The 25558-nt window shown below is 43.5% G+C and overlaps 1 protein-coding gene across 2 annotated transcripts in view; it reads left to right on the forward strand.

Moving 5' to 3' along the window:
- ANKH (ANKH inorganic pyrophosphate transport regulator) overlaps positions 1–25558 on the forward strand; it is a 549424-nt gene that overhangs the window by 230213 nt on the left and 293653 nt on the right. The gene's annotated exons all lie outside the window — the stretch shown is intronic.

A 25558-nucleotide genomic window follows, 5' to 3' on the forward strand; every position in this document is an offset into this window, starting at 1 on the left:
CGAAGAGAGGAGGTAGGGAACATGTATATGGTCAATAATGCCAGAAAAGTAGCCATTTTGGTAACAAATAGAGCCATCCCCGCAATCAAAAAATGCCATACTTCGGAAATCGTTACACGATAGAAAAGAAATTGTGATTTTAGCCATTGAGAAATCAAAAAGGAGAGCGCGGAGAGGAGATTATAAGGAACAAAAACCCTGCTTTGATTTACAGAGAAAATGAAGACAGCGATGGTGAGACCTCAGTGCTGCAAAAAGTCGATATCCAGAAATGGTGAACAGAAAATAATCACTGCATGTAGCAAGGGATATTTATGCCAGTCCAGCTGACTCAAAAAGGGGCTACAAAATAAGGGGCACATGCATCAAGGTAATCATTTGCGATTACCAATTAGCGAATTTTAGGGATTCACTATTTAGTAATCGCAAATGAAGGATTCACAAATATTTTTGCGAATTCTTAACATTCCCTAATTGCGATTCGCTATTAGGGAATGCATTCCCATTCATTCCTATGAGCCTATAGGTCCATAGGAATGAATGGGAATGCATTCGCAATTTCCAATTACCAAAAACGGTAAGTGTGCACAAGAGGCACACACACATTTGCGCCACAATGCACTTTGAAAATTGCACGTTCGTGCATTTTTCAAAGGATTCGCAAATTACCATCAACTTGAAGTTGATGGTAGTTTGCGATTCCTAATTGCAAAAGTCGCTTTTTGGAAATGCTACTTGCATTGCATTTAGGGAATCGCAAATTGCGATTCCCTAAATGCATTTGCAAATTAGGTAATCGCAAAAATTGTGATGACCTATTTTGCAAATTCTATACCTTTGATGCATCGAAAAAGGCATTTTACCGGTCGCAAACAGGCAGATTCTGCGAATCGGACCGTTTACGACTGGTAAAATGTTTGATGCATGTGCCCCACAGCTTCCTTTTGAATTCTTTCAAACATTACATGGTCCTTTCCACGCCCATTCATTATGTAGAAAGTGATTAGTATAATATTTCAACAGCATGCTAACAGTCATGCATTTTTCCTCTGCAATTTGCACCTTTTGTGAGCAAACTTCAATTATTGTTTTTGTTCATCTGATGTTTATGATTATGTCACCATTGGTGGATGTTGATCAGAGTGATTTTAAACATGTATTTTGCAGATTCGAGATTCTACAGGCTCTTCACTCAAAGTTAGTTTTTAATGAACACTAAACGTGAACTAGGGCGCCTTGCAGCTCTTCCGTGGTCTACTTTTGAGACCTCCTTGGATGAAGTGCCAAATCTTCTTTTGTTTCCTGTCTCTCTATATCTGACTTCTCATTTCGCACCTCTTTCTACCCCGCCACTTTCTCTACCTTACATCTCTCAATATTTCTGTTAACTCATTCATTGATCTATCTTTATACCTCTACCACTGTCTACCATTATCTCTCTCTAACTCTTCTCTTTCTACCTTACTTCACTCTGTACCTCACCCGTCTGTGTCACCCCTCATGTCTCCCTCCTTCCATTTTCTTTTCGCTGCCTCTGTACCTCATTTCAATACCTTACATATTTCACCATATCTCTTTCTCTACTTACCATTTCCTCTTTGTACCTCTCTGTATCTTCGATTTAACTACCTTGCCTCTCTTTCGTTATCCTAAAACGCCTCCTACACTATGTACCTCGCTACCTACCTTTTCTTTCTTCTTCACCTCGCTCACTGAGTCATCTTCAGTACCACCCGACACCGTCTTTCTCATGTCACCCACTGCCTCGTACCTCTTATTTCGCTTACTCAGCAGAAGTCACTCTCTAGCCATAGAAAGTGGAGATGAGGGTCAAGGCTGGAGAATAGAATTAAAGAGAACATAATACGATGTCACCCAATGGATTGGTGCTAGGTGCTCTGAGTTTAACCCATGCACAGAAGGGACAGTTGTGAAGGGGATTTATTTGTGATTAGGAATATCCATCAATAAAAGCTACAATTTCACACTTTCTGTGTACGTCTTTCAATATCATGCACTAGTCCACTAAGCTTCCATCAAGTCACCCTTACCATACCCTTTCCACCGTGGGAAGAACAGGCAGCTTATACTATGAATTCTAGTGCAGTATTGTTTTTGCGAGACAAAAATTGTAGATCCAGGAGCAAAAAGGAATGGCTTTAAAAATGTCTTCTTCAAGCTTTATTTTGACACTGTTTTGCTGGTGGATGTCTGACAGATTGAGATTTAGCAGCAATTTAGTATAATTCAGTATAGTATGGTAACATGAGGGCATGAATGAGCAGAAAATGGGTAATACATTCAAAGTTGTAGTGGATATGAGGTTCCAAATTATTCCCTGATGAAAATCATTAAAATGGCATTTCTACTCTGCACCTGTGTGTAAGAGACGAGTCAGGGCACGTTTTGGGGCAGGATCCAAGAATTAATTAGTCTGATGGGAGGAGTCTTTCTGACAACCTGGGAGCCTAGGGATACTCTTTTTTTATTCCACCATTTGTGAACAAAAGCTATCTTGTTTGAGCAGTTGCAAGGGTGGGGTCAGATACACCCAGCACACAGAGATGCTGGATTGGCTGGGTAAATAAGGGTACGCTTAAAAAAACACCACAATCTTTATAGTTTATTTTTCAAAACTGGTACATGAATAAACAATAATTGCCAGTGTTCCATTCACCATATTTTCCTTACTGGAAATTAGTATTTGGACCAATTTGTTTATTTGTTTTCATTTTGACAGCAAACATGGTTTTTGGAACCATTTGAAGGACAAGTAATTTAAAACCACTTACGAACTAGGGAAGGGATGCCAAGGCATGTTTTACTTTGGAAAGCGAAAGGAAACTGATAATAATGACACACATAGGTCCACTGGAATTATGTGATTATGCGGCTGTAGTGTTTTTCGGATAATTATGGATTTGCAGCATCGGCCACATAATCCATCATCTGCTGCAAAATCTGCAGATTTTAACAAAAAAAATGTTTCTAGCTCAAACAGATGACAACTTGCTAAAAGTGTTGGGACACACATCCCCGCATAGGCGAAGGCCTTTACAGAGGTTGAATGGTCATTTTTCAACTGCTTATTGCTGTATTTGTGTCTTATATTGGTAGTAACAGGGTGAAATCGTTACCCACGCAATGCTATGTGTAAAAATGACATAATGATGAAGAAATACTATCACAAAATCTGCTCTATTATGCCACCTAAATTGCCTTGTCTTGCTGCATCATTTAGTCAACCCTGCCGCATAATCTGGTCCGCACCTGCTGCATATGATTCAAAACCCTAGCACACGTGACATTCAAATTATGGTTCTTTTCCCCATGTTATTCACACAAAACAGTTAATCAATCAGTCGAGTTTCTTTCTTTTTCTTTTCTTTAATCAAACTTCAGGTTTTCCAGTCAGTAAAACGTTCTTAGGCCAACACGTGTTTCGTCGCCTCAGTAATTTTATACACGCGACTTGTTCACGGCTGAACATTAATACTGAAATTGAGTGCCATATGTAGATAGCTAAATACCGGTCGGAAACGTCCGAAAATCGGTAATTTTCCCGTTACCGACCGGTATTTAGCCCTTTCTAATGTAGGAGGCAGGTTTTAAGGATTCAGTAATTTACCGAATCGGTATTTTAAGAAATCGGTAAAATACTGAATCGGTAAATTACCGAATCCTTAAATCCTATGTAGGGAGCACTCAAGTGAGTGCATTTTTGGTTTAAGGATTCGTTATTTACCACCAACTACAAGTTGATGGTAAATACCGAATACCTTTTCAAAAGCAATTTTGTGCTTTTTTAAAAGTGCCATGTGTCAGACATACATGCCCTTAGGGCATGTATGTGCGCCACATGTGCACACATGCACGATTCAGGGGTGCAACAGGGTGTCAATGTGCCACCCTGCCACCCTTGAATATGCTCCCCATATTACCGATTCGGTATTTACCGAATCGGTAATAGTGAATGGCTTCCCATTCATTCCTATGGGCCTCCAGGCCCATAGGAATGAATGGGAAGGTATGCCTTATTACCGATTCGGTAAATACCGAATTGGTAAAAACGAATATTACCGAATCGGTAAAATTCGGTATTTAGGAATCGGTAAATAGAAATTACCTACATATGGCCCATAGTTCCTAATGTGGCGATAATTCCAGGCCACATTAAACCTGTGGCGTGGGGTGTTCTCCAAATTGTTACAACAAATGTGAGCTCCGCTGGGCGGTCAATAAGCACCCTTCTTCTGTAAATAGGCTTCCATATTTGACAAACAGAGCTCACATTTGTTGTAACAATTTGGAGAACACCCCACGCCACAGGATAAATGTTGACAAATCTACGCAAAATTTTCAAAACTTTCGGCCAGGTCCGGTCCGCTCCTATCTTGAAAGTCTCGGGATGATTCGTGTAGTGGGGGATGAGAAAAAAGGGGAGGCCCAAAACGTGTTCTCCCCATGCAAATTCCCATAGGACCTTTAGCCGCAGCTACAGCCCAAACTGCTGAACGGAATTACACCAAATTTGGCAGAAAGGTCGACTTTGGTTCAGAGTTGTGCCTTTTCCTTAAATGGTGTAATTCCGTTCAGTAGTTCCTGAGAAAATCAAAATCACATATATATCTGGGCGGAGCCTAACCACACATCTCATCGTGAGATCTGATTGACTGTCAGTACTTCATCCAAGAAGTGTTGGCAGCCATCTTGGGACCAATATACATGATAGCAACTCATTAAAAAGCATTGTAGTTAATAGAAGGTTTTACGACTTTAGTTACATTATAAATCATTTGTTGATGGTACCATACTCATTTTAGGAATTGTGGTGTGTTCTAAGGTGATTTTACCACGTGAAAAAGCCTTCTGCTGTGATATCATGAATCATGTTTGAGAGAAAACTATTTTCTCATGCTTTTCCCACAGAGGTTTGGAAGGTGATCTATAAGCTAAACTGAGAGCACATTTTCTTTAAATTCACATTATCTTTCTCAGTCATGTGAGAATGAAGTCTGACATTCTCAGTAAAACATGTACATCCAACAAGGGCAGAGACTGTCAGTTGATTCCTTTGTGTTCTACTGCAGCTTCCCAGAGTGTTCTAAAGAACAACTAGAGTGCTAATATTCTGTGACACATCTGAATGCCTTCTTGATGGAACCAAAGTAAAAAACTGAAAGTATTTCCTACTGAGGAGACTGTAGTAAATGAGGAAATTAGGAAACTTCATAACAAATAATTCTCCCAAGATGGCCACCAGAGACAAAAGAGCCCAAGTGCAGCGCAAATATCAACCAGATGTAGCCCACATGTAGCCCAATGACAGAAGTGTGCAAAACACTTATTGTTTGTGTTTTTGCAGTTTTATATAGTGCAGACTTGTCAGGTATTGGAGTGCTTTACATGAGCATTGGTTACATCACACAAGATCAAATTCATTTTGGTTGTAGACATGGGGAGATTAAGTGATTTGACCAGAATCACAGAATGTTGAGCTGAAGCAGAAACTCCAACCTGGTTCCCCAGTTGCAAAGTCTGCAGCTCTGGAAGTAACACCACATCCTCTCCCCTAAGTGCAACATTTAATCAAGTGGTCAACTGGATAAAAAAACATAAAGATAAAAAATAATTTAAAAGTGCTTTGTCGCTATTTGAAAACTCAGAAAATATGTCCTCATTTTAGTTTTTTAGAGCACTAACCATACTGTTAATGCAAATAAGACCCTCTCATATATGTAATTTCTAAAGGAAATGCTCTAGGTATTACAGTTTTGATTACATCAAGATGACGTCAGGCGTTCCACACTTTTATAATAAATATAGAATGTTAGCAATCTAGTTGTTCATTAGGATACTGTTGAGAGGCAGAGGCCAGGGGCACGGACTCTGAAAATTGAAGGCAGGTAGGAGGGTGCAGAGGCAACAATTTGATCACACTGGGCAGGCAGGAAGGGCAGTGGCAGCACAACAGACTATGGAGGGCAGTGGAATGGGGGGCAGGGGCAACAAACCAACAATACAGGACTGGCAAGAGAGGCTGTGGCAATATAATAGACCATTGTGGGCAGAAGGAAGAGGCAGTGGTAGTACAACCATACATGCCAACAGACCCGATTCAGCCAGGAAACGTCCAATGTTTTTAAGCTCAAATGGGCTTTATTTGATCTGTCTCCTTTCTACAATCTCCTCTTTTTTCAATGTAACTCCAAGGGGGAAATCAATACCCCAGTTTGTTTTCAAAATCTCCCTCTTACCAAGTTCAAAATGTTCGCAAGTATGTTACATTGGATCATGGAAGGCAGGAGGAATTAGGGTAGGGACATGGACTCGGATAACAGAGGACAGGAGGGACATGGAGAGGTGCACCAAACTGACCCTACAGGGCAGGCATCAGGGTTTGCAGCTGCACAATACACCACACAGGGCATGCGGGATGGGAGTGCAGCACAACAATCCATAGAAAGCAATAGGGAGGGGACAGGACCATGCACATGGACAACAAAGAACAGAGGCGAAAGAGGCAATGGTAGCTAGCTGACCATAATGGACAGAGAGGAGAGAAAGCTGCAGCATAACAGACCATAAAGGGCAGGAGGGACGGATCCATTGGCATTACAATGGAACAGACAAGCCAGGAGGGAGGGAATAGGGGTCTGCACGTGGAAACTGAGGGCTGAGGGCAAGGGGGCAGGGCAGGAGCAGCAAGATGACCATGGAGGTCAGGCAGGATGGGCACTAGAAACAAGACACACCATGGAGAGCAACAGTGAGACTATGATTGCATACACACAGACCATGGAGGGAAGGTGGGAGGGGATCAGGGGCAGCTAGCTGACCACACAGGGAAGGTGGGAGGGGCTGTGGCAGCACAGTAGACCATGCATGGCAAGCGTGAGGGTTAGTGGCAGCACAATGGCTATGATGGGCAAGAAGGAGGGTGCAGGAGCATGCACAAAGGACCATGGAGGATAGAAGGTAGGGTCAGGACCTGGGCACAGACAAGAGAGTTCAGGGGAAGGGGCCTCCCAACAGATCGCGTGGGTCAGGCAGGAGGAGCAGTTGTAGCACAACAGACCAGGGAGGGCAGAAGGGTGTGGCAGTAAAATGGACCATGGAGGACAGGAGGAAGGGGATAGGGGCATGGCATGTGGACAGGCAGGGTGGAGGTGGCAGGGACAGGTTACAGTCATCTGACAATGCTAGTCAGGTGGGAGGGGAGAGGCAGCTCAACAGAACACTCAGAGTAGATAGGAGTGGCAGGTCCATGGAACATGGTGGGCAAAAAGGATGGAGCAGGGGCATGCACAAACACATCGGAGGGCAGGGGGAAGGAGAAAAGGGCAGCAAGCTAAGCACAGAGGCTAAGCAGGAGGTCAATGATGGGGCATAGAATTGGGCAATGGAGGTCAGGAGGAGTGGACTGGTACATCATGCTAAATGGAGGGCAGTGGCAGCACATCAGACCATGCATGGCAGGAGGGAGGAGGCTAGTCCATGGATTCAGACAACAGAGGATAGGGAGGAGGTGGATGGGGTAGCAAGCCAACTGTTCAGAGAAGGGGGGTATTAGGAACTTTATTGTTTTTAAAATGTGTGTCTGTGCGAACTACTTAAAATATGAACAAGTATGCAGCATAATCTCACTTTTATTCAGGAAGAAGAGGACATTTGTGACTGTGACTCCGGCCTCACTTGGCAGAAACACCCCCTGACCCTCCACCCCCCATCGCAAAATGTAATGCCTGTGAAAAGGGTAGGTGAACGCAGTGTTATATAGAACATAGTCCTGAGAGCACGATTGAAAATGCAAACTAGATATAGTGTATGGTATAAACTATGCACCAAAAAGTGTGATATAAGATGAACCGGGGCGTGAAATATAATATGCAATACATTGTGCGCAATGACAGATTCATTGGAGAGCGTGAGATAGCACAGGCACTAGCGCGTGCTATGCGATCTGCGCCTTGGAGTGTAATATGCACAGGGCAGTGTTGTGTAACCTAACTAGTCTCTAAAGTTGTAATATAAAATATGTGCTGGGGAGTGTAACGTTGCAAATGCACTTTGACAAAGATATGGATCCCAGATTGTAATATGTATGGCATAGCGCTGTGCGTTATAACATAGACATCGTGGAAGGCACGTTAGATGGGGCAATATAATCTGTGCAAAGGCAAGTGTGGCATGACATATTCAGGGGGTGGTATTACAGTGCATATGGGCTAGAGAGTGTCATAGCATACGCAGTAGCTGGTGGAATACAACACAGAGGTGTGTGGCACTCGGCAGGCACTGGTGGGTGTAACACAGCATTGGGCTCAGCTAGGAGTGCGCTGTGACTCTCAAGTGAGGTTTGTCTCCTTTCCAGAGAGTAAAATAAAAAGTATTACACATCCGGCAGTGGATGTGTGTTTTATTAACCGTGAGGGGGTTTTCTTGCATAGTTTTGGTCGAATTTTTGTTGAATCCCCTTTGAATGGCTTGGTGTGCGTGTGTATTAAATGTGCCCGTCAATAGCTACCCATGTTTGTATAAATAAACGACAAGGGTGTCTACTTGGAGAGTACCCACTGGCGGGGCGCCGTGATTAGGCACGGTAGGGCATCAGACACGTCAGAGCTTCACAAGCGGTGTGAATACATTCCACGTGGATTCATTGTATGCATAGTCGCCTTTTAATGAATATCACGCAAATCGTCATGGTGATAGGTACATACGGTTTGTCCAGCATGTCCTAGGTGTTTCTATAAATATATATTTTTTTTAAATAATAAGCCCCCCTGCTAAAGAATAAAAAAAAAAAGGCCATGCCCCGGGGCCGATTAAGGCCTTGGGAGGGGGGCCACGCCTAAAAAATTACGGGCCAGGCCCTGGGGGATGGGGTCCCCAGGACCAATAAATTAGAAAAAGAAGGGGGTGCCGGACAGCCCTACTTCTTGAAAAAATAAAATAAATAAAAGACAGGCATCGTGCCAGAGGCCATGCCCCCTCCTTGCAGCACTCTGCAAACGCGCCCCCTGGCCAGTTGTAAGTTGGGGAATTAATTCCCCTTCAATACTGAGGGTCCCTGAGGGCCAACTAGCCCAACAGGTATCTCCAGTATGCGCCAGAAAGCTGCGTTGCAGACAGGTGTTCTGAGGCCATGCCCCTTTTTACACCTGTCTGCAACACAGCTCTGTGGCGCTTACTGGAGGTACCTAGTGGGCTAGTTTGACCCTAGGGACCCTTAGGACTCAAGGGGACTTAATCTCTCAACTTAGAACGGCCACAGGGCGCGTTTACACAGTGGTGAAGGAAGGGGACGGGGCCTGAGGTGAAGTGTCAAACAAGCCCTGTGGTGCGTTTTAAGAGGTAGTTTTAATCCCCCTGCCCTATTACATACTAGGGGCTTACAGAGGAGGTCATGCTAATCACAGGGGGGCCCCAACGCATAGTGTTCCCTAGTGTATGTAGGTGTTTTCACTGTATTCTGAGTGTCTTTTAACATAGCACTGGCTCTAGGACTGGTTAGTCAGACTCAGTTACCACCAGTATCCTATCCGTCTGAAAAAGTTGATGGTTCAGGATGATTTTGCAACAAGGCTTCTTTCTGCTCTTTTGTTCGTTCTTTCTGCACGTTATCCTTCTTCCTGCACTGTTCTTCGTCTTTGAGGACTTCTGTTGCTTCTTTCTGCATTTCTTTTACTTCTTTCTGTGTGTTTTTTCTTCTTTCTTCACATGTCCTACCCCTGTAGGCATAGTTAGAAACTAGCATTTAAAAGCTTTGAAATTCACTGAAAAAACCATAGGTTTCAGGCACGGTATAGTTAGAAATTAGCATTTAAAAAACCTTAGAAATTCACTGAAAAAACCATAGGTTTCAGGGGCGTTATAGTTAGCTGGACATTTCACTTGTACAAAACTATTGAAATTCCCCCGTTATAGTTAGTTCAGCTAACTATAACTCGCGCGCCTGCAATGCACTGCTGATGATGTCACATATTACATCACTAATGACATGGTTAGTGACATCACTCCTGACATCACTGATGACATCTCAAATGACAACACTCATGACATCACTGATGAAATAATCCTTGTGATAGAGTGGCAGACCTCCTCTCAGCCTAATATAACCTTTGATACACACACTCAAAAAAACATTTTCAAAACAATGCACGTACCAATACCAGTTACAACACACCTATTCAGTAATTCCAAGATCTACACACACATCCACTCATTCACCAACAGTCCTATACAGTCACCCATACATGTATTCACTCATCATATGTACTCATACACCTATACATTGTGTTACATACCACCACTCATCTAGAGTTACTCACACACATACTCACACATGCAAACAATGTATCAAACATCCATTTACTTGCATATACAGTTATACACAAACTACGACACTTACTTCTACAGAAACTTACACATACTTACTCTCTTAAACAATCACTTATAGAAACACCTACCTATTTCTACAGGAACTCTTCCAATCTCTCACTCTCACATATACTTACTTATATACACCAATACTCACATATACTAGTTTTAAAACCTATATAGTTACTCACAAAGACATTATTGAGACAGTCATTCACTGACTAACACACCCATACACATTCTCATCCACCTATACAGTCCTGCATGCATGTTGTATTCAACACATATAAACAGTGAGTCACTCATTCATGCATCTATGCACTAAGTAATACCCCCCACCAAACCATACAGACACTCAGACACTCATACTGAGACTCAAAAAACCAACTAATAACCCATATAGACACTCATGTAGCTACTCACCAACCCATGCAGCCACGTATACACAAAGTGAGAGACTGATAGAGATATTTACATATTTGAACATTACTCACTAACCCGTGTATTCACTAAAATACACGTAATCAGTCAGTTATACAATCAATTTTACAAAAAAATAAATCATCCATTTAGACCCTTATATACCCATTTATTCTTCCATCGACCTTGAGATGTACATATATATAAAACATATTTAATTTTCAGAAACACACACATTCACTGGATGATGTCATCAGTGATGTCATCAGTGATGTCATTTGAGATGTCATCAGTGATGTCCTGAGTGATGTCACTGACCATGTCATGAGTGATGTAATATGTGACGTAATCAGCAGTGCATTGCGGGCGTGCACGTTATAGTTAGCTGAACTAACTATAAAGGGGGAATTTCAATGGTTTTGTACGAGTGAAATGTCCAGTTAACTATAACGCCCCTGAAACCTATGGTTTTTTCTGTGAATATATATATAGTTTTTTGCACAGCAGAAATGTGGAACTCACATATTTGAATTGGCACTCATATGTGATAATGAAGAAAATGGTGGCACAGTGAACTAAAATATTTGCCCAGGATCACATAATTTTAAACCAGTTCATGGGTCAAGAGCATTACAATTAGGTCCAGTTTCTTTTATTTGGAACTTTTCAAGTTGGATCCAGTGATGACATATCATGCCAAATAAATGCACTTGTGTATTTTAAAAACAACTGCGTTATGGTGCAGTTGTGCAATTTTCCACTCATGGGTCTCTGAACTTTGTGATCCTGTTAAGTTTTTATTAGTGTTCTTAATAAGGCATTCTAATGAACAGCACTATGTAAAAAAATTAGAAGTACACTTAGCTGTTGTACAACTAATTGTATCTATTGAGCATATTACGAGGTAGTTCAGTTCATGATATATGTTAATTCAGGCTGTAGTCCATAAAACAATTAAAAACAATGTTTCATAAAAATTCTATAATCATAAGTATAAAGTACATAATGTCCTCTTACTCATCCTAAATACTACTGCCCCTCAATAAATTACATTAAGACATATTTCTTCCTATAATAAAACTATACAATCTCACCAATTATCAGATATTCCTGATTGCTTTTAAAAAACATCCTAATGAGTAGGTAACATCAAAAAACTCCATCCTAGATAAAAATGTCAGAGCTTTTTAATGCTCCATCACACCATATTTCAATAAAACCGGTTTTAAAACATTACAACACTCCGATCTACAAAATAAACAATCGAACATTGCGTTCTTAACCCACAATTACAAAGGCCATTAGATTTCTTTAACCTCCTAACTGCCTCATGATAGGAACACAAAGGATTGATCCCAATTCGAATTTTAAACATTTCCTGTCTCATGGTTGTGTTTGCTGATGCTACAAGATACAGGAAGGAAACAATCCTGCTAGGCATCCCAACATAGGGAGGTAGACTTTTTTTTTACTAACATATGTAATAACTCTGGCTCTGGAAATAGATTCAGTTTTGGCATCTAGTTCCATTTTGGACAATTCTATTGGACAATTACACCTGGGTTGGTCCAACTAATACAGATGTTTTATCCTCGATAATATATATCGTAGGCAAAGTCCCCATTTACATTCCCTCAATGATATCTTTACATCACTGGCCACCATTAGTTTATCCCAAAATGTCAGTATCGCTCTTTTGGAAAGACAGGACCATGATAGTAATTCTGTTTCCAGCCTTATAGTGGATTTGGGAAGATGCAAAATCCTTTTTAGATACTGCCCTTCAATTTTATCTCAATTACTCTTCCCGCTTAACTACACAATTTCTGCACCATATAATCATTTTGTCTGGACTTGTGTTTTATACGCTGTCTAACTTAGATCCCCCAAACACTTTCCTGCATTTACCTAATCCCATGAATGTTGGCAGGGTATTAACTTTACTTACCTCCAAATGCGTCCTCCAACTTAACATTGATGTAAAATGTATGCCCACATTAAGATACAATTTAAAATCCTTCTTTCTTTCCCAAAAAAGAACATTCTGTTTTTTTCCATATAGCAAAGAGCTGTTTGTCCTCAATGTATCTTTCAATTGCAGTTAATTTTCGCTTTAGCCAATTTGTGTCATATTCATTATAACTAGTACATCTGCATAAAGCACGCATGCCACATGACGCTTAAATGTCGTGAAACTATTTGTATCTTTTGAACATATTACAAGGTGGTTCGGATTTTAAATGACACAAAATTACAAGATTTTTAAAGATTTTAAAACAAATTAGAGGTAAGCTGGCTTACTACATTTAAAAAGGGCTGTTTTTAAAGAGCAAAATAAATGTAGGTGCATTTGTTTAAAGTGATAATGTTAAAACACTGATAGGTGCCAATGATGGCTTTCATTTGCAGCCATATAAATGTCTTCCCTGACGCCTATAAACACGCTTATCCACCAATTAAAAGTTTTTACAAGTTTTTCAAGAAAGAAGGTGTTACGTGATGATAGTGGAGATGAGGGTGAAAAGGTTTCGAATGTATGACGTTACAACGCATACATTTACAATGCATGCTTTTACAACGCAGTTTTTACATCGCAACATCCTTTACAATGCATTCTTTTACATCGCATTTTTAGAAACTACCTTTACAACGTATTCCATTACATCGCATCATACCATCACAACGCATACCATTACATCGCATTTAAGGTAAGTGTTGGATAGTGTAGGGGTAATAATTACTATTCTAACTCCACTGAGTGCAACAGTAGGGTAAGTGTTGGATAGTGTAGGGGTAAAAATTACTATTCTAACTCCAGTGAGTGCAACTGTAGGGTACGTGTCGGATAGGGTAAGGGTACTATGCGTTGTAATGGTATGCATTGTAATGACTTGCGATGTAATGCCAGCGTTGTAATGACATGCGTTGTAGTGACATACGATGTAATGGCTGCGTTGTAATGACATGCGATGTAAAGAATGTTATGATGTCATGACTGCGTTGTAAAGATTGTTTCCTAAAGGTTTCCTTTTGTTAGGTTTTGCCTACAGGGCGCATTATCTGTCAGCAAAAGCTATTGTTTTAAAAATTAGCTTAAAAAGGGCTTAGAGCCCACCCATTACTTACCAATACTTATCATTGGTTGGCCTCCACGTCCCTCTTCTTTCCGTCTTTATATTGGCCACACCTCCTGCTTCTCGCTGGCTGCCCACCTTCTCCTTCATTCTTCCTGGGGCTTTTGTCACTGCCTTGGAGCATGGACCTCTCAAGGCTTCCTGCTTGCAGCCAGTATCCTTCCATTGGCTGCAGGTACTTTTTTTTACTTTGTGCCATGCACTCTTTTAGAGTGCATGGCATTGTAGGGTCACCCTACCTCCCACCTTCCTTCTGCTGTATATTGTTGCTTCTCCCTCCCTTCTTTGCCGACAGCTCCCTCATGTTACTTCACTCCCCCCACGTCCTCCTCCCACTGGCTATTGTTTTTTCACCCCCTAACCCTCACGTGGTGAATTAGTAGTAGTAGAAAAACATGGGTATGACACAGTCAATGCTAGCCGCATTATAGCACTTTTTTTCTTGTTAAGGTGAATTGCCAAGCACACCCTTTGCCGTGCACATGCCTTTCTTCTTTTTGCACCTTCACACAAGCTCAGCCAGCCCTTCTTTAGAACCCAGTATTAGCAGCAGTAAACCAGCTCATCAGGAGCTGTCTCGGGTTTCCACAAAGTGTCTATCCTTGTCATCCAGAGAGCTCTAAGGCACTCAATCAGGCAAGATTCATATGTGGTAGTGGTTACCGGACTATCACGCAGCAGCAGATGCTCACCCTGTTGCCTGCTGCTGCACTTAGCACCATACCCCATAACATCACTTTCTTTCTCAGAGACTCTGGGGAGAGAAGTTATTTTCTCTGGACCTCTGGCTGCAAGTTTCCATTTTTTCCTGGAATAGACCCCTCATATACAAATAATATCCTTGTCCATGGCCCACTTCTTTGTGCACACAGAAGAGAGACTGAGGCAAGTGACTGAGTGTTGCCTGGTGCTTGGGTCCTCATTGCCACTGGTATCACTCTCTGCCTTCCTCCTTTCCACTCTCCCTCTCCCCTACCCCACTCCCTGGTGGCTGGGGACAGCTCAAAGAGGGAGGCTTTGGAGGGGCCCTCTAGCCTGTCTTCGGGCAAGATTTTTCTTCATTTTTGACCAGTGTAAACTGCAGATCTATTTTCGATTCAAAGTTATAGGCCACACATATTGCAAACCTGTTGACCTTTTCTTTTTACAAATGACAAAAGAAAAAATAGCAAACAGTGGCAAAGCAAATAGGTTACTCCTATGTAAGATCTATAGGCTTTGTCAATGTTTTTTAGACATGTTGCATACCTGCATGGGCTGCATACAAATGGCTTAGAGTAAGGAAAAAAGTGCTATGATATGGCCAGCGTTGACTACATCATAGCCCTATTATTTTCTTTACTTTCAGGCATGTTGCACAGCAGCCCGTTCGCGGTGGAGGCACTGATGTAACGAAACTTGAGGGCCCCCCCTGCAAGCTACGTGGAGGGCCTGTGTTACGTCACTGGGTAGAGGGGGCCACTGGAAGCAGGGAAGTGTCCCGCACAGTCATTGCTGTAGCATGAAGATCCTGTCATCATCGTAGTTAGTTGGGCGGGAGCTTTGCAGTGTCGCTCTCCACGAGTGGTTGATGCTGTAGCGCGAAGGGTCGAGTTAATGGAACTTTGGGTTGGCGGGCAGTGTGAGCAGCAAGATTTTGACTCCAGCAGACCCATTCACAGTGATGAACAGGTCAAAAACTTCAATCCAGCTCCACTGAGGCCATATCAAGGGTCCAGGACCTACGGGGCACCACTTGGTGGGCAGGGCTTGCTCCAGCTGCATCTGGTTTCTGGTTCAGGTGGTTGAAAACCTGTGGCTTTCAACAGATGGCCAGCAGACTAGCCCTAGGAGTTACTCTAGGAGTCCTGAGTTTAGGTTCAGATCCAATCCCTCTAACTCAGACAGGAGGGCAATAGGGCAGTGTTAGACCCAGGATCCCTGGTTGGCTGAGGTAGGTACCTTAGGCCAAGTAGGGACCGCGTTCCAACATCAGGGAAAGGAAGTTCACCTTCTGAGATAGCCCCGCTCACCCCCTCGGTAGCTTGGCATGAGCAGCCAAGCTTATCTTCAAGGCAAATGTGTAAAGTACTTGCAACCACGCTCACAACAACCCAATGATGACACCACAAATAAACTCCACATGAGTTTTATAAAAACAAGTATAAACTTTATATAAAAAGATATACGATAAGATCACATGATATGAATCCAACATATGAGTTTGTGTACTATTTCTCCTGGGCGGTTGTTAGGCCAGCCTGCCCTCGTAAGTTCTGGCGGTATTAATGAGCTCTTCTAAACATTCGCCTGTAATTCTAATATCATGTTATACAGTTCGTAATGCTAGAATCAGGCAATTTTGCAATTTAAAAAAATACTGTAAGACGTAACGCAGTCACTCTGCAATGTAAAAAGAATGCAATGCCTGACACAACAATCCGAAGTAAACCAAATTAATCCACTGTAAACCATCCAATAGACTGTAGTTTAAACCATCTCTGTTTTTCATTATGGAGTCACTCCGGAGACAGCAATATTGACCAAGATGCTTTATTTGTGCATATTCAAATGCCTTCGGACGCCCATCCGGGCTTACACATTGGCACGTGCTGTCAATCAAATTCCGGTGCGGACACATTTATTAACCCAATGCATTTCGAACAATTGTGTTCTTCGTCAGGGGTTTGCTGTAAGAAATCAGAAATAGCTCTTTAACTGACCATTCATACAATATTACCAAATCTTGCATCATTCCGAGCTTGCCTTTTCAAATCTACCACTCTCGTTGTAACCTCCCAATTTCCATGACTGTAAACAAATGAATAAAAATGAAATCAAACCAACTCTCCCATAATGAAAAACAGAGATGGTTTAAACTACAGTCTATTGGATGGTTTACAGTGGATTAATTTGGTTTACTTCGGGTGATATGGTTCACTTTGACATGTTCTACTAGCAGTGCGGCAGCTTGGTGCACAAACTTGAGCACCTTTGGTATTATCTAACGATTATCTGTGGTGGGATGATACACGGTTCTGCCAGCACGCAAAAACCGGCAATTTCAGCAAAAACTTAAACAAGCAAAGGAAGGTGTGCAGTCACTATGTACTTTTCTTGCTCAACACAAAAATCCGGCACTTTGCAAGGTAAAAATAATGCAATGCTTAATACAATCACCAGGTACGTCGTTATGCAGAAATAAGGCAATGCGTAATACACTAATCAGGTAATTTGTTATGCAGGAATAATGCAATGCGCATAACACTAATCAGGTAGTTTGTTGTGCAGAAACAATGTAATGCGTCATACGACAATCAGGTTGTTCGTTATGATGCAGATATAATGCCATGCATCATACACTAATCAGGTAGTTCGTTATGCAGGAATAATGCAATGTGTAATACTCTAATCAGGTACTCCATTATGCAGAAATGGAATAATGCATAATACACGCAGGCACCGATCACTGTGCCTTAGGCGGTCTCTCCGTCTCTCCTTCTGACTTGCAGTCAGCCTCTCAACAGTTGCCCCCAACATGGGTATGGTGTAATTAAAAAGTGCAGCTCCGCACTTCGGACTCTGTACTGCCACTCCCTTGGCAATACGGGCTGCGATACGAGCCGAAGCAGAGGCTCGTGCTGCCAGAACGAGAGAGAAGCCAAGAGCGTCTCTCTCCGAGCCCGCCCCCTGCCCCAGGAGTTGACACACATTACCTGGGGGGGGGCGCAAACTCACTCTCCTCTCCTCGTCCAGCGGCGGGGCCTCCAATTCAAAATTTGTGAATTGGCAACGGCGGGCTAGGGCCAGCGGCTCAGCTCCTCCGGGGCTGCTTGTCTGGGCCGCTACAGTTGCAAAGATCTCAGGCTGCCACAGGGCACACAGTGTCGCTGAGATTTCCTTGAGCATCGGGTGCACGGTCACTGGGCACTCCAAACAAAGGTCTCAGGCTGCACGAAGATCACTAGCCCAGTGTCGCTGAGACTCACTTTAACTCCGGTGCACACAATAACAAGGCAAATCCTCAAAGGTCTCACAGTGCACAATGCACACGCACACAGCGTTGATGAAACTCACTTAGATTCCGGTGCACACAATAACAAGGCAAATCCTCACGAAGGTCTCATGGTGCACAACGCACACAGCGTCGATGAGACTCACTTGGATTCCGGTGCACACGATAACTGGACAATCCTCACAAAGGTGTTCAGGTTTCAAAAAGCACATGCACACCGCGTTGCTGATCCTCGCTTGGACTCCAGGTGCCCACGATCACAGGGCACACCTTACGAGGGTCTCAGGCTGCAACAAGCACGCACACACAGCGCCGCTGAGGCTCTCATGGAAACTTTTGTGTTCCTGTGTTCCCGTTACAGGGAGTCAGCTCACCTCGGGCCCTTGGGGATAAGTTACTTCAGGACACAGCACACAGCAAAGTCCTTTCAAGCAGGGGGACACAGCACACAGCAAAGTCCCTTTAGCCTTTCCTTGGTTAAAACTGCAAACTGCAGGCCAGTCCAGAACACACAGCAAGGGTCCGTCCTATCCTTCAGTCTCTTCAGTTGTTTCTTCCTTGGCAAAGGTCCTCTTGACCACGAAGAAGCTCCAGTCTTGTTCACACTTGATCAAGCCATTCTCCAAAGTTCAGGGGCTTCAGCTCTCATAGTTATACCCCTCAATGGCTTTGAAGTCTTTGTGTTCAGGGGGCACTGAGTCCTGTTCAAACCCGTTCTGGATGCCTCCCTGCCAGTGACATCTTTCTTCCTTTGATTACTGGGGGTCTGGATTCTCAATCACTCAGCAAGAGATGGGACAATTGTTTTATAGCAGCAACCCAAGCCTCTTCACCTCTAGGGGCTTCTCCTCCACCTACACTCCAGATGCAGGTCAGCCTGTGGCTGTCTCACCTGCTCCCCTGGGTCAAGACATTCCCCAGATCCTATCGCTTTTAAATACAGACAGTCAATCCAGAGCCAGGCAGAGACACACAGAAATGTAAGAGCACAAAAACTCAGCCACTTCTAAAAGAGTGGCTTCTAAACACACAATGCAAAAACCACCTTCATAAAAACATGTGTTATTACATTTTGAGTTCAGGCATACTAAAATTCACCTTTCCATCTTAAGCCTTTGGGAAGATGGGCTGGAAAACATATTACACAGCCTCCCCATTCTGTCCTATGGGCAAGATGGCCTTTCAACAGTGAAAAACGAAACGGAGATTATTTCACTGTCAGGACATGGCACACACCTTAGTACATGTCCTACCTTTCACATGGGCCTACCATAGGGGTGTCTGATGTGCATAGAAAGGGAAGAGTAAGGTCTGGCAAGTGGGCACACTTGTCAGATAACAGGGCAGTTTAACAAACTGCGTGCAGGCACTGCAATGGCAGGCCCGAGTTCCCTTTTTAAGGCTACTGGTGGCGGTGGTACAAATAGTGCTGCAGGCCCACTAGTAGTATTTGCATTACCAGCCCTGGCACACATAGTGCACTTTACTAGTAAGGCAAACATACCAATCAAGGACAACCAATTACCATTACACTTCATACAGGGAGCACTTGCACTTTGACACTGATCAGCAGTGGCAAAGTGTCCAAAGCATCTAAGTCAGTCAAAAATAGCGGAGGTAGAGGCAAAAAGTCAGGGGTAATCATGCCAAGAAATGCCTGCTCTAACAGGCAGCAATTCAGCAAGGCAGCAGTCCAACAAGGCAGTAGTCGAGCAGGGCAACAGTACAGCAGAGTGGTAATCCTTTCAGCAGCACAGCAGTCCATCTTCCTGGCAGAGTCTCTGGAGATCCAGAAGTGAACTGAAGATTTGATGTCTGAGGTCCAATATTTATACCAGGTGCCTTCTTTGAAGTGAGAGAAGCTTCTACAGGTTTCTCTTTGGAAGTGCACAGGTTCCTGCCTCTCCTCCCCCGGCTCCAGACTACCCACAGGGGGTATGCAGCCCTGTGTGTGGAGGTAGGACACACATATTCAAGTGTAAGTAGGGCTGCGCCCAGCTCTAACCTCCCATCCTGCCAGTGATGGCCCATCAAGGCACACCTAAGGTCTCTATTGTGTGTGGCTGCCTAGGAGGAATACACAAAGACCAACTCCCAAATAAACACAGTCACAGGCTGCAGGCACAAAATGGCTGAGGCAGGAAAATTCCAACTACCTAAAAGTGGGTTTTTCAAAATAGTAATTTAAAATCCGACTATTCCATAAGAGAGAATTTGTCATTACAATTCCAAAGACTTCAAACCTGAACTGGTTACGTGTTCCCATTTGGAAGTTACAGCTTATTAAATGTAATAAGGTGACTCCAATGCTATCCTACTGGAGAGGCAGGCCTCTCAGTAGTAAAAATATAATGTAAGAGTTTTTCACTGCCAGGATATGTAAAACTTAAAAGTACATGTGTAACTTTTGAAATACACTGCACTCTGCTTTCTGCACTGACGGGGCCTACCCTAGGGGTACAATATATGTATTAAAAAGGAAGTTTTAGGCCTGGCAGTAGGTTTATCTTGCCAGGTCGAAATGGCAGTTTAAAACTACACATACAGGCTGCAATGGTAGACCTGAGACATGTTTAAGAGAGCTACTTAAGTGGGTGGAATAATTAGTACTCCTGGCCCACTAGTAGCATTTAATTTATACACCCTGAGCACAGGTAATTATAAGTAAGTTAAACATGACAATTGGGTATTAGCTCATTCTACCATGTTTTAAGGAGAGGGCACAGGTACTTTAGCACTGGTTAGCAGTGGTAAAGTGTGCAGAGTCCTAAAAGCCAACACAAACCTATTCAGAAAGTAGGAGGGTGAAGACAAAATGTTTGGGGATGACCCTGCAGAAATGGCAACAGAAGCCAATTGGAATCTTCACTCACGAGCACTGTCAGCCGTGCAGCACGCACATTTGAGCAACATGAGAAAGGCAGGCTTGGTGACCTGTTCTTCTGTGAGTCTCTTCATTCTTGTTTATTTTTTTCTACAATACAAATATGAAATAAAACTGCCAAAATAAATGCACTGGAATAACAATTTAGGCAAACTAAATTAAATAAAAGAGACAGGCAGCCTAAGGCAACCATAGCTGTAAACTACTGAAGTGAAAAAGTAAGGCATCTCTACTTTCCAAAGGGTGGTTTTGAGCTAAACAACAAACAAGTCACTTCAACTGCTTAACTTGCATTTTGGTAAAAGCTTAAAAAACACTCAGCATCTGCAGGCATGGCAACTGAAATATATAACGTTACTTGACAATAAAAAAAACCTTGCTCATAAATCACTACATAGGCTTCATTACTGAACACGGAAACGTGCACTTTTTTTCTCAGCTGGCCCGTGGCACAATCATTTCCATGTATTATTCTGCAAGCTCCACCGGGAGTGTGTATAATGTGATTCAATTTCACTGTACATATTTAACCAAGGTATGTTCTGCTGTCACCTGTAACGGCAGGGCCTTTAAGGCTCAACCCTCAGGTACACACACTGGTGGCTCTGGATTTAGCGAGTTCTGGAGAATACATCAAGCATTTGCAAGCTAAGGTATGGCAGTGAAAAATATGGTTTTTCCCATGGTCCCAGTTATTGTTCCCCGCAAGTGACCTCAGTTTGACATCATAAGGTTGGTAACATGACCCATTGGCAAGGGCTTAAGGTTGTCATAGTCTTGGTCTCATCGGGGTGTGTGCTTCTTAGGAAGCAACTGCAGCCTGCCCGAGGAACTAACTCAAACACACATGCCAGGGTTTTAGATGCCACATTAATGCAGCGTGTTGTCGTTTTTTATATGAATGAGCCATGCCTAAAGGGAAACACATTCCAAAAGGCTCCAGACTCAGTGCCTGTGGCCATTCACTGGGGGCTCCCCTGACAAGACATAATTTTATTAACATCCCTACAACCTCAATTAACCTCTAGCATGCCACACAGTCTCAGGATCAGAAATATACACTTTTTCATAGATTTCTTAAAATCCCTTTAAATGATTTTGAAACATACACTGGATATTTTTCAATAAATTCACGAGCAAACTAAGTTGTATTGTCAAAAGTCAAAATAAGCACACTTAATATATGTTAATACCGTTAATGTGGCAAAATAGTATAGAGCTGAGTGAAATGAAATACCTAGGAATATGCTGGCACCAAACACTCCCCAGTCAGTCTTTATATAGATTTGAAAGGCCTCTTTATGTAACCCCCATACTATTCCGATGGGGCTGGTAAAGAAATTTACCCACCCCATCTTATTTACAAAATCTGCAAGAACACATTAATTCCAGTACATTTCACCCAGAGACTGTGACTGTTAAAAAAACCATGGAGAAATCAATCAATCAATCACATAATTTGTAAAGCGCACTACATACCCGTGAGGATTTCAAGGCGCTGGGGGGGGAGCTGCTGCTATTGGTCAAAGAGCCAGGTCTTGAGTTGTCTCCTGAAGGTCAGCAGTTCTTCGGTTTGTCGCAGGTAGAGGGGGAGGGTGTTCCAGGTCTTGGCGGCGCGATGGGAGAAGGATCTGCCTCCGGAAGTAGTTCTCCGGATGTGTGGGACCGTGGCCAGGGCGTGGTCAGCTGAGCGGAGTTTCCTGTTGGGTACGTAGAAGGAGAGTCAACTGTTGAGATAGGCTGGGCCGGTTTTGTGGAGTGCCTTGTGTGCGTGGATCAGGAGCTTGAAGGAGATTCTTTTGTCGATGGGGAGCCAGTGCAGGCTCCTCAGGTGGGGGGTGATGTGGTCGCGGCGTGGGGCGTCGAGGATCAGGCGTGCCGAGGCGTTCTGGATTCTCTGTAGTCTGTTGATGAGCTTGGACGAGGCTCCGGTGTAGAGGGCGTTTCCGTAGTCGAGTCTGTTGCTGACTAGGGCCTGGGTGACTGTTTTGCTCATGTTTGTCGGGATCCATCTGTAGATCTTGCGGAGCATGCGGAGGGTGTTGAAACAGGTGGAGGAGACTGCATTGACTTGTTTGGTCATGGAGAGTTTCGAGTCGAGGATGACTCCCAGGTTGTGTGCGTGGTCGGTGGGTGACGTGGGCCACCAAGAGTCATCCCATGCGGAGGGGTTGGACCCGAGGATGAGGATTTCCGTCTTGTCTGTGTTCAGTTTGAGAAGGATGTCCTCCATCCAGTCTGCGACGGCCTTCATTCCCTGGTGGAGGTTGGATTTGGCGGTGAGGAGGTCCTTGGTGAGGGAGAGGATCAGCTGAGTGTCGTCGGTGTAGGCGATTATGTTGAGGTCGTGCTGTCGGGCGATGCGTGCTAGTGGTGCCATGTAGATGTTGAACATCGTCGGGCTGAGGGAAGATCCTTGAGGGACGCCGCAGATGATCTCGGAGGCATCAGATCGGAACGGGGGGAGGCGGACTCTCTGAGTTCTGCCAGAGAGGAAGGAGGTGGTCCAGTCCAGGGCCTTGTCTCGGATCCCTGCGTCGTGGAGGCGTGTGCGTAGTGTGCGGTGGCAGACGGTGTCGAAGGCGGCGGAGAGGTCCAGGAGGATGAGGGCCGCCGTCTCGCCGTTGTCTAGCAGGATCCTGATGTCATCTGTGGAGGCGATGAGGGCGTCTCTGTGCTGTGGTTGCTGCAGAATCCTGATTGGGACGGGTCCAGGATGTTGTTGTCTTCGAGGTGACGGGTGAGCTGGGTGTTTACGATCTTCTCGATGACCTTTGCTGGGAACGGAAGCAGGGAGATGGGTCGGAAGTTCTTGAGATCGCTCGGATCCGCCTTGGGTTTCTTCAGTAGGGCGTTGATCTCTGCGTGCTTCCAGTTCTCAGGGAAGGTGGCGGTCGCGAATAGGGAATTACCTAGGATAGAATGCAGCACTTTTAATCAAACTGGTAATTCCTAATTTCTACAGGTGGCACTCAGAATTTTCAGTAATTCTGCTCCCCTGTTACCGATGCCCCCAGCATTGGTTACTCTAGTGGAGGGCAAAATTACCAGGACCAATTCCCGAGTCCTTTTAATGCGGCCCTATGTGCCTCTTCCAAATCAAAATAAAATATTCTCGCAGAGGAAGTCAGCTGAGACATTGCTTCAGTCTAGTTGCTGACCTTCCGGCTTCAGGGTGACCTTGAAAGTCTCAACAGGAGCTTTTATAGCGACAAGCATCCAATAATCAGTATTGGTGTACGTGAATCTATATTCTATGGTAACCAGAGTCTGAGGTTTAAATGAGAGGGCTCTGGACTTTAGCTGCGAGATGCCCTTTTTGAGTAAATATGAGGTAAATGCCTCCAGAGAGTTGTTGAAGGATGAACCTGACAATACGTCCATTCATACAAGCTTTCTTTTAAAGGCAAATGCCACTGTTGGTGTTATTGCAGGTGCGCGTGTTGTTCTAGTTGTTTCATCAAATACATAATCACTGCTACATTTTCAACAATCATAAGTTCAGGAACAAAAAGTGTTTTTAGGGGCCCACCCAGAGGTCAAAGTGTGCAGAATCTATTGGGAAATACGCACTGAAGGTTTTTTTTTATTTGACCAAAACAGTTTCCATACTTTGGCCAAAAATAACCTTTCCTGTATGGTTAATGTGGATCTTGGGTGACCTCTGGCTAAGAAGGAAGGAGGGGGTCTCCTCCACTGTAAAGGGGGGCAAGGGACAGAGAGCTCAAGCAGAAACAAGGCTTCTGGTCAGGGTGCCTGGCTTCTACTTAAAAGACATTGCATGTGTGTGATTGGTTAATCAGCTACTCTAAGGACTGCATGGGAGCCCTTATAGGCTTTCATTCATAGAATAGTTTGAAGAACCATGGTGACAAAGAGTTATTATTTTTGAGAGCTAATATAAGGCGTTTACCCATTTTGGAACACATCTTTTCTTTTCACTGAAACATATAAGAACGGTTTGGTTTAGGTAGAGCCTGCATATTACTAAAAAAATCCAAGTTCTGTAGCACTCTGAGGACTCAAACATTGAAGCTATTTGCACATTTTGATTGATCGATTGAAGCCTTTGTTGTTGTGAGGTGGAAGGATCTCTCTCTAGACCCAAAAACACTCTGGCAGCAGGATCCTGAAGAGATGTAGGCCTTGGGTCAGATGTTCAGTTGCCCAACCAGTAGTGAGTTCCAAGTCCATTCTAGATGTGATCAGTGCTTTTACCAGCTCCTTTCTGGCAGATGGAGGGATGCAATGATACATATTGCAGCCCCCTAACATATGCTGAATACAACCTATCTGATCCTGTGTATAATACATGTATTAATCTGTGGATCCTATCTTATACTGTGTATAATACAGTATTTTAAACTTACTACTTCCATATTCACAGTGCATTTCGTTAGAGGTTGGGCCGCATTGCACTATAAAAAGACATGTAAGAACCAGTATTCAAATCAAAATCACCACTCCAGTTACACATATGTCTGATGTGATTGCATTAACCAACTGAGCTTTCCAAGCATTGTAAAGCATTCCCCACTGATTAGTTTAGCTGGCATCATTTTTTCATTTAAAGTCTGGACTTTGCATGTCGTATTCAGTTACCTGTAGGTGAAATCACAACAAAAAAGTTACAGAATATTGTGCTCTTGTTAGCTACTTGTCAGTTACCGTCCTCACACTCACTGACCATGTCCCCACTGTTTTCAGGATCACAGATCCAATACTTATGTTATGCACTTAAGT

The sequence above is a fragment of the Triturus cristatus genome, chromosome 5_1 (assembly GCF_964204655.1).
Source record: "Triturus cristatus chromosome 5_1, aTriCri1.1, whole genome shotgun sequence".
Taxonomy (NCBI): Eukaryota; Metazoa; Chordata; class Amphibia; order Caudata; family Salamandridae; genus Triturus; species Triturus cristatus.